Source organism: Pinus tabuliformis, chromosome 9 (assembly GCF_031772625.1).
Source record: "Pinus tabuliformis cultivar Carrire ecotype Pingquan chromosome 9, CPIR1, whole genome shotgun sequence".
NCBI lineage: Eukaryota > Viridiplantae > Streptophyta > Pinopsida > Pinales > Pinaceae > Pinus > Pinus tabuliformis.
The window spans coordinates 1,046,559,879-1,046,570,751 of record NC_142307.1 but is presented as its reverse complement, the minus strand read 5'-3'; positions in this window follow the sequence as shown (position 1 = coordinate 1,046,570,751).

Here is a 10,873-nt window from a genome sequence, read left to right as displayed (position 1 = left end):
TGCAACACAAGAACCAGCAGGCTCTCCAAAAATTGTGCAGGAGGAAACTGAGGAACCTGTTGTAACACAAGAACCAGCAGGCTCTCCAAAAATAGTGCAGGAGGAAACTGAGCAACCTGTTGTAACACAAGAACTAGCAGGCTCTCCAAAAGCAGTGCAGGAGGAAACAGAGCAACCTGCTGTAACACAAGAACCAGCAAGTTCTCCAAAAACTATACAGGTGGAAACAGAGCAACCTGCTGTAACACAAGAACTAGTAGGATCTCCAAAAAGTGTAAAGAAAGAAGAAGAAGAATTGGTTGTTACATTAGAATCAGCAGGAAATGGAGAAGAAGACATAGAATCACCCCGGCCTACCCAAATTGTTATGGAACAAGAAGCAGAAGAATTGGCTGTTACACAGGAATCAGTAGGAAATGGAGAAGAAGACATAGAATCACCCCGGCCTACCCAAATTATTATGGAACAAGAGGAAGAAGAATTGGTTGTTACACAGGAATCAGCAGGAAATGGAGAAGAAGACATAGAATCACCCCGGCCTACCCAAATTGTTATGGAACAAGAGGAAGAAGAATTGTCTGTTACACAGGAATCAGCAGGAAATGGAGAAGGAGACATAGAACCACCCCGGCCTAATCAAATTATCACAAAACAGAAAATTCTTGTTTATGCCTATACACAAATTGAATCTCCCTCTGTCAGCGATGCATGCATAGAGACCGCTAGTTTTCAGGAATTAAAGGGAATATGGTGGAGAGAATATGAGTTGTCACAAGGGAAAGCATTCCAACAGCAAAAGGGAATCTGGTTCAATTATGCATATAAGAATTGGGAAGCACTTGAGCAGTCTAGAGCTCAGTACAAAGAAATTAAGGAACTAAAAGCTAGACTGTCCCATATTTTTGATTTGGTTCAAAGAATACTTGCTACAAGAAAACCTTCTTTCAACTGTGCAGCATTTTTGAGCGAACGACTAACATTCTTACAGATAAAGGTAGTTAGAGATGGTAGACCTCATCAGGTGATTACATCAGAACAATTTATTGAAACCTTTGCAGAAGCACCCAAGAATGATCAGAATTTGTTGTGTGAGCTTTATCTCCACAACGAAGCTATGTCTGAAGACAGAAAAATGAATATACTTCCTCTTGTTGGCGACATACAACTCAGAGATTTCATTTCCTTTCTAGCCAACCAACTCACTTGGAAAAACGCTTTCATCTCAGCACAACACAATGAACAGAACTGCCTCCTTTAGATTAGGGTTGAACCCCAAAATGCAGTGACTTTCATTGCACAGCACCAAAGAATGTTAAGTGAACCTGGAATGACTGATCACATTAGGCAACTACAAGCAGTGGTCTTGCGAGATTGCCAACACTATGTGAAAACAAAGGCACCTTTGGCTATTAAAGCCAACAACCTATTCTAGGAAAACTGTCCCAAGGAAAGACAGGAGTATCATCCCTACAATCCCCCTAATCTACAGGCAGCAATTTCAAGGGTACCTTACTATGTTAGATGTATGGAACAATGTGCTGAAAAATGGATTGGCTACAGATTTAAATTTCCCCTCTTATGGTTATCTAGTCCGCAATACAAGGGTCAGCTTAGATCATCCAAAAAGGAAGAGGTGGCAGCATGGAGGCAACTAGAGAGTGTCTGCGGGTTCATAGATAGGTTTGATAACACTTTCCATAGCTACTGTATTAGTAATTTACACTCTTCATCCCAGTACTCCGACTCAGATTCAGAGTAAGCATTGCATGAGGACATGCAACCCTTTCAGTTGGGGGGGATGTTAGGACTCCAAATTGACCACTTTTGACCTTGTATTTTTGCTATAATATTACCCTCTTCAGTCCATAAGTTGAAAGCCTTGATTATATAATGACCTAATCATTCCAAGGTATGAAGTAAATCTCCCCATTACTATATGTTTAATCATTCATTACATATTCATGTTATCTTTATAATTAATATTTGGAGAAGTTAACCAAGTTGCTAAGTAACTGTTGAACTGTCTAAAGTCTGCAGAAATTATAGTTCGTAGTTGCTGCAACACCAGAAACAGCAACTATGTAGTTACTGCAACACCAGAAATAGCAACTACGCAGTTGCCGCAACACCATCAACAGCAACTATCTAAAGCAGGGAAAATGTTATTTTGCAACAACTGGAACACCGGAAATGACAAGCGGAAACAGCAACTATCAGAAGATCGGCAGAGTTCCATGCTGACACAGCACGATCAACAACTGTCTAGAAAGGGTAAAACACAGTTACAGTTGCTGAAACACCAGGAACAACATGAGTTTACTAAATCAGCAACAATGGTGAAGCGACAAAGGATAGTACGAGGATCCCAAGAAGACGGTTGAGGTTTGTTTACCAGCTGTGTAACAGTGAGAGATCCAAGAAAGAATACACCGTCACAGTGTTGTAACGGCATCCTGTAACAAGGATGGATTTCTTATTTTTGACAAAAAGGTTGAACTGAATGAACTATGACAGTCTATTGTAATAGATGTCTCCTCTATAAAGAGGAGACATCTACATTAGAAGAGGGGGGAAAGAAAACAAGTTGTAAGGGAAATTTTGAAAAACAAAAGCAAGTCTGAATCTTCATTGTAACTGGACATTTTGGCAGATGAATAAAAGGTTGTTCTGAGCATCTAATTTGGCAGCTGTGTTCTAGGGAATCTTGTGAGAGGGACAGGGCCCACCTTCTTCAAAAGATTCACCCATTTATTTTCTGTTTTTGTGTGAGTGTGTTTGAATTATGTAGCATTATCTCTGATAATTTCCTTTTGTTGATACTCTGTTTGGATTTTGTAGAATTACCTCTGATAATTTCCTTTTGCTGATACGTTGTTTTGTTAGTTGCTTGATATTGTAAAAGAGTACTTCACCGGTGATTAGGAATTGCAGTGTGTATTAGCAATTTGGTTACAGGGGCAGGTACTGAACATCCTTACCCTGAGGATAGGGTCCTGATCCTCTGCTAACAGAGCAGCCATTATTTTTCTTTGCAGATTTGTATTCTTAGTTAACTGCTTCCATTTCATCTCTGCAATATATTTTAACTGCTATAACATAGAGTAAGGAGTTTGACAGAAAATAGAATTGTGTATACTACAGCTTTTAATGCTTTTAGAATTAAGTACATACAGTACGAGGTCACCTTTGAAATAAAAGGACTTTCCTAGGTTGACAAATTAATGTGGTACTCGACTGTTTAATCAATAAACAATTCAAGTAGCCAACATATTGTTCGAAGTGAACCTTGATGAAAACACAATGCTTGTGCACTCACCTACTCTAGTAAGTTGTTTTTGGGTTAAACCTTGCCAGTTCATTCAAGTAGAGTAAGGTGAGGGGGAAAACCTTAACAAGCACGTCAGAGGTATAATAAACTACTTCTCTATAGGAACAACCTCTTCTGATCTCAATAAGTTAGGATCCCTCTTCCGCCTTTGAAATGAATAAGTGTTATGCACAGTTACAAAGATGAAAATGAAAAAAATGAAAAAGTGAAAAAAGTTTGAAAAAAATGAAAATGAATAAGGTGAAAGAAGAGAAAGGCTTCTTGTCCAGATAGGTGATGCAAGTAACTCTCCTGGGGTATTGACCAGGCTCACTGGCAGCGAAGCCATTCTTTTGTTCCTATGTGACTCTGTCAGGATACTGTCTAGACTTGCTGGCAGCGGAGCAACAACAAGGATGAAACCAAGACTCTGACGACCATACTACTTGTGCATCAATATACCCATCAACCTCAATTGAAACAACTGTTTTTACTTGCTTGGAATGCGTGTCAATCGACCAAGAGTTTGGCAGATGTTACATCTTACAATAAAGCTAGTGTGAAACCAAGAGGAGCTAAGAACTTAGCAATACTTCTGGAGTTGTTAGACTTTCTTTTCACGAACAAGGTCCATTCAGAGAGTTGGAGCTCTACCAATGTGTCAGCAAGTGTTGTAGCAACTACAACCATCCTCTGAAATTTTTCCTTAGCTTTGTTTTGGAGCCTCCCTTCCAACTTTCACAACAGCTTGTCTTTCTTCATCAGGTTCACAAGTTTTAGTGTTTGTCTTGCCCAAAGGCAGCTTGTCGATCACAGCTTGATGCATTCCACTCACAGGATGTTCACTCAGACTTGGTCCAGCTGTAGGCTAAGCAGCTTCCCCATGAAAATTGTGCATTTCTAGAGGGAAACCAGTCTTCCCTCCAAAAATTGCGCAATCCTCTCTGGAAGTCTACTGGGCTCCAAGATTGCGAAATTCTTCCAGTGAACACTCCTAGCAAAAATTGTACAATTTTCCCCGGCAGGGCTGCTCGGCCCAAAATTTGTGAAAATCTGGGTAGTAGTCAGCTGCTCTACCCAAAAATTGTGCAAATCTCTTGGGTAGCTAGCCCAGCTCCCAACTAAAAAATGCGCATTTTCTCCCAGCATTTGAGTAGTTTGTTGCATGTGCAGCTGAGTTGACCCATTCCCTCTGGGATGGAGCAAAACTAGCTTGCATGCATGGGCTTCTTCTCCCAAGGTAGCATGCAAAGAAATCCCTTGTTTCAGGGATATTTTTCTAGTAGTTGGAGGTTACATGCAAGGATCATTTCAGAAACCTCCCACCAAGTGTTGCTTTTCCTAGATTTGTGGCATGCGTGTCACAACCTCGATGTTATCAAAACTCATCACCTGGACACTGCAGAGCTCATTCCTCACATAACCCTTACAGCTTTGACATCCCACATCACATCTAGGAGTTGTTGGCACATTCATCTCAGCTATTTTGGGTAAGCTCACTTCCCATGCCTTGTGTTGCATTTCTATTGCTTTTTGTGTTTTTGCTTGTGTAAGTATTGTTTTCTTGATTTTAATGAGCGCTTTATATCATTTACATGTATATTATCTGGTCCTAGCACTGTTTTAGTTTTCGTTTCTATCTCACTATTGTCACATGCATGAAACTGTTTTTCACAAATGGTCACCAGTTCGCCGACTCGCCTCACCCACATGCATGTTGTTCCATTTTTAGAATTGGCCATTCGTTGTTTGCATGAATGATCATTCACTTATGCTTACACTTAGTATCACCATGCATTCGCACTGACATTCACTTTCAGTTTCCCATCCACGAGTCTGGGCAACCTTGGCCCAGACTCTGCCTCATCAAGAACCTCACCAAGACAAAATTGCACAATCCTGAGAGGAAAGGCTCTGTCTTCCTCTCAGGAAATGTACATTTCTTCCCAGTGACTGTCCACTAGGACTATTTTGTGCATTCCTGAGGGACAGTGATTGCTGGCCCAGAAAATTGCACAATGCAGTCACTGAGCCTACAACCATTGCTAGCTAAGATTGTGCATTGCGCAATTCCAGCATCTAGACCACACTATGCATTGTGAAGTTCCAGTAGTCAGTTAGTCTCCCAGCAGCCTAGACTGTGCCTTGCACAATCTTGCCAGTTAGTCTCCCAACCTCCCAGTGGAAATTGCCCAACCTTCATTATCAATCACACAGGTTTGTTGCAAGTCAGTTCTCAAGTTCATTTTGGTTTTCAACTGACAGATTGCTTGCCATTAGCGTTTCCATGTCTCCATGTATTGCAAGTTTTCATCTGCCTCTAAGCAGTGTAGGTGCAATGGTTTCCAAGAGGGAAGAGTTGAAGAAACTGCTGAGAGCACACCTGGAGAGGTAGTTGATCAAATGTCTATGAGCTTGTCTACTCATGAATACATCAAGTTGTTCGTAGACAAAAACATCAAGATATCACAGTAAGAAGCATCATGAACAGTAGCTGAAGGCAGCATACCGAAAGCAACGAATGCAACGAACACAATGAATTCAGCGAATGCAATGAATGCAAGAGGAAGGTTGTTTACAACACAAAGGCAGAACTATAAGAGACCTACCCTAGGGTCTGCTAGCAGATCTACTTTCTTCTAAAATTAAATGCGATCAGAGGCGATAACTTACTTACTTACATGGCTTTTAAACAAATACAATTTTATCATTTCATTCTAATCAGCATAAATTAAGGTGAATATTTCATTCTGATAGAATTTTCAAGAGTATTCTATGGAGGAATACTTGTACTGATGGCTGATGGACATACCTTTCTCCTGCTGCTCCTGCTGAATGCTCCTCTTGACAAACCCAGCTGGATTTACCTCCCAGCCAACTAGGAAATAATCCCTAGCCCAGGAAACCTCCACAGGTTCCCTAGCCCTCCGAGCCCAAGTCCAACTAGATGTAGTGTGTGTGTGTGTCCAGGATGAATGATCCAGACCAAGATAACAATACTTCCCTCCTCTCAACAACCCAAGAAACCTCCACAGGTTCCTAAGGTCTCCAAAAACACAACAAGTCCAAACAATCACAACCAACCCCACAATCATAAGCAAAACCCCACCCCCCTTTTCTCATTTCCCCCTTCCCTTTTTATACCCTCCTTCCCTTCTCCATCTCAACCACCTCTCATTAATGTCATTAAATTCTCATCCATCCTTACAATTGACTTCTCTTCTCCTAAGTAAAGTTGGGAGTACATTTGGAAATGTGACATGAATATAAAATTGGGAATTTAATGGGAAAGGACCATGTCTTCTCCCAAGTAAATTTGGAAAGTACATTTGGGAATGTGAGATGATATATATATATATATATATATATATATATATTGATAATTAAATGGAGAGGACTATGTCTTCTCCCACGTAAATGTAAGCGTACATTGGGGAATGTGAGATGTAATTACATGGAGAGGACCATGTCTTCTCACTAGTAAATGTGAGGGTACATTGGGGAATGTGAGGTGAATACATATATTATTTGAAATAATGGAAGGAGACCATATCCTACCTAATATTCAATTTGAGAAGTTATGTGGGGAATTTGAATAATGGAAATCATGAATTTTATATTAGACCAATATTTCTCAATATTTTCAGATAATTTAAGTATTAACAAAATTTGCAGGATAAAATTTAAGTGGGGCATTACATACACCCCTCCTTCAGAAAACTTCATCCCAAAGTTAGAATGAAAATATGCAAGGAGTTTGAAAGCATAGCAAACCAGAGAGAGTTATAGCAATAAAATCTAATAAGTCAGACAATGACATTACTTCCCATCAAGAGTCTCCAACTAATCTATATCCTCCTATCCATCCTAGCCTACGTCGATTCCCACCCTATCCATTCTCTGCTGCTTTATCAGTGGCAACAACCATACTAACCACTGATAAAACCGACATGGTGGAAGCGTCGAATACATCGACCTTACTTCCCCAATAGGCAATTGGAAATATTCATCACATGTCTAGGGGAGCGTGTCCACCACTGCCCTCCCACGATTCCAGGTTTCAGAGGATACATGGTGGGAAATTCCTCCATCCCTCCTGCAAAACTAGGGTCAATACCCTAATACGAACCACACTACAAAGCGGGTTGGACTTCTCATCGAATATTCCAGTCAGGTTTTCCTTTCCACCTGTCGTTTGCATTTTACTCATGTCATAAGAGTGCATATCAAGTAGATACCAAATGCAATAGAACAATGTGCATTATACCTTCCCCATGAGATGTTTCGACCTTCCCTCAATGGAAGAGTAACTCTCAACTATCTTATAGTTCTTCCCCCCTACGGGTTAGCTCTCATTCATGCATTTATATAACAACAAGACATATAATCATCACATTACTAAGTCTAGTATCCATGTGTCAATTTGTAGTTCGCACTAGAAACAATCATAATTTCACTACATCATTCATTAGATAAATCGTATCCACTTAAGCCATACATGAAACAACAATAGCTCTGATAAGTCATGTACTAGATAAATCATCACCAAGTAAGTCATACATCAAATGTCTCCATCATCAAAATCAAACCTAAGTAGTTTCACATGTTCAACCAAATGCATCAATATTACACAGTGTTCATAAATAAATAATATGGAACTACAACATAAAACCTTAACATAGATCGTTGTCTACATCAAAATGGGCATCATAAACGCTCATTGACATCCTTGTGGAACTCCTCGAATCAATTAGAGTTGAAACAGATTCAACTATCTGTCACGGAAAATAGCATTTGAACCTAGATATGCTATAAGGTGGTACCAAAACCAAAATAATGGCAAGCAACGAATTAGTGCACTATTAATTCCACTAGAAGGTGCTAGTATAAGTTTCATGCATATAGTTTCTTTAAAACCTTAGTGAATATAAAAGTCCGACTCTTCCAATTTAATGGTTTTTTTATCTTCCAAACCCATTAGTTAATCTTGAAAATAAAAGACTCAAAACTGTTTCCAGCATGATTTTCATATTTTATTTTTTGTAAATTGAGAGAAATGTCCCCTAAATGTCAAAGGTTCAAATTTATTATATATTTAGTCATTGTTTACTAGTACTAAAACAATTTCATGATATATAATGCAGCTCACAATATGACCAGACAAATGAGAAATAATTAAACGAATGGAATAATTTCCCTTACCCTGATGCTATTAGTATTTCTCTTCTAAATGGCACCTCATCTCTAAAGATGCCTACTCCTTTCACAAGTGGCTAGTGACCACAAAAGTTGCGAAGAAAGTTGAGGGTCCTTTCATCCAAAACTAGAGACACATTATTTTTCATGGCATTTTTATTCAACACTAGAATAAGGGTAAGAGTGTATTCTAATATTTTCACTGGTCTTTTATTGACTAAATAAGCTTCCATTTTAAAATCCCAAACTCTCTATGAATTGATCTTCTCATTTAATTTAAGATCATTAAAAACAACTATCACAGTAAGCCTTACACAAGTCCATGGTATTCAATCTATATTTTTACTAGAAACTTCCACCATCCGTAGAACAATCATTAATGTGACATATAGGATATTTCAACATATCCAAATCTAAATTCCCCTGCTTCATAGTCGTTTACTTCTCAGACTCAAGATTTGTTGTTATGACTTCCTCCATGAAGAATGACAAATATACTATCTGAAAGATAATCCTACTATCCGAATGGAAAATCTACTATATCTTAAATAAGAATAATGATAATCTTCTATCAGCATAATTAAAAGCCACCCTCGTATGTAAAATAGAACTGACTACTTTTTTTTTTATAGATTGGGACACATTTGCAACGAGGAGGAATGGTATGGGACTGGTATATATAAGCTTCCTATAAACTGCTATGATAAAATTTTGTTCTTATCCTATGCCCATAGACGAATGGAACTTGGAGAACAGTTCAAGTAGGTATACCAGAACACAGAGAAGGCACACTTATTTGTCCGGGAGGATCTGATTTGTGAAGATTGATGCAAACCAACACAAGGATGTTGCCACATGTGCTCTCTAGATTGGTCTTCGTCGTCATGGAAGCAAGAAGAGGGCACTTTTCATCAGTGCCTTCAATCCGAATGTCAAAATCCTTGTGTATTGAAGAAACTTACTTTAGCCACTCTCTTGTAGCTTACGCCCAGTGGAAAGGCACATGTTAGGGGCTACTCCTGTAGATCTTTTTCAAGAGATATATGTAACAGTAGAAGAAGAGAATTTTCCTTTGGCACTTTCGGGTAGCTACCAAGAACATTATAAGCAAGAGGTCATTACCTACAGTGAGCCACTTTTCCCACAACTTCTTCATTTTTTTCGCCTTTATACTTTGAAGTCAATGTTGCATTTTCTATCTCATGCATCATCAGGACTTTGCATGACAACATGCAATGTATATATGGTGATGGAGAAGTGGCACCTTTGTCTGATCTATTCTTTGCACATCAAAGGTTCATACAAGCTTGAGTGGAGGTGTGTATACACTCCCAATGCTAGTTAAAGTTGTTTGATGTTTGCAGCAGGTGCATTAGAGAAAGTGATTGACATACATTTGGGTTGTAAACTTAAGTCTTATCTAGTGAAACTTTCAGTTGCATTGCACAGGTGGAGGGCACAGCACCGAATAAATTTATACCTTATCCATTAAACGAAGCATGCATAAGGGAAGTTTAAGTTCTATTTTAAATATTTTTCCAAGTATATTGGTTCTGCTGTAATGTCTCTGTTCTAGTAGCATAAAACCCTCCAGACTGTGAGTTTAAACCTGTAAAGACACTCAACATACAACAATATACTGGGGACAGTTATAGTTAGCGAGGTTAAGAAGCACACAAATTTCAGCTATAGCTATTTTCTCGTCGTAAGAAAGCTACTAATTACAAACATGTTCCTACTACCTGGAATACTCAAAAAAAACTCTTTCTCCTTCAAGAACTCGTAAAATAAATAAAGATGCGTAATATGATGTAGTCCATAATTGGATAAGATTCTCCAATTGCACTATCTGTCCTATGCTACAGATATTCAATAATTTTCTTTTGAAAAACAAGGCTTGCTATAATCATCGATCATTTCCTACAAATCTATCAACTGCGCATGGAGGAAAAGACAAGAAACATATCCTAGTAGCTAAACGAAAGCTCAAGACATATCTTATCTACCTCGATAGCTAAGAGAAAGTATTTTTGGCATAAATTGGTGGGCAAGCAATCTCTAAAATATCTCATAGTTGTTGGGCTTGGGAATGCATCATCCTCCCCAATGCTTTAAAATATGAACCTTGAGACTTTGACTAAATTCACGCACTTACATAATCTCTGTATCCTTTATTCCAACTTGAAAAGGATGAATGTTTGTAACATTGAAAACTTCAAAAGATAGGCATTGTCATTGATTCGACTAAAAACTGGGCAAAGCCTAATCTTTTTAGGTTTTAGCTTGTTATAATTCTTCTGAGGGTACCTTTCCTTTCCAAATTGCACTATAGCTCATTCTTATTTCATGAAACACATTCTCTTTCCTGCT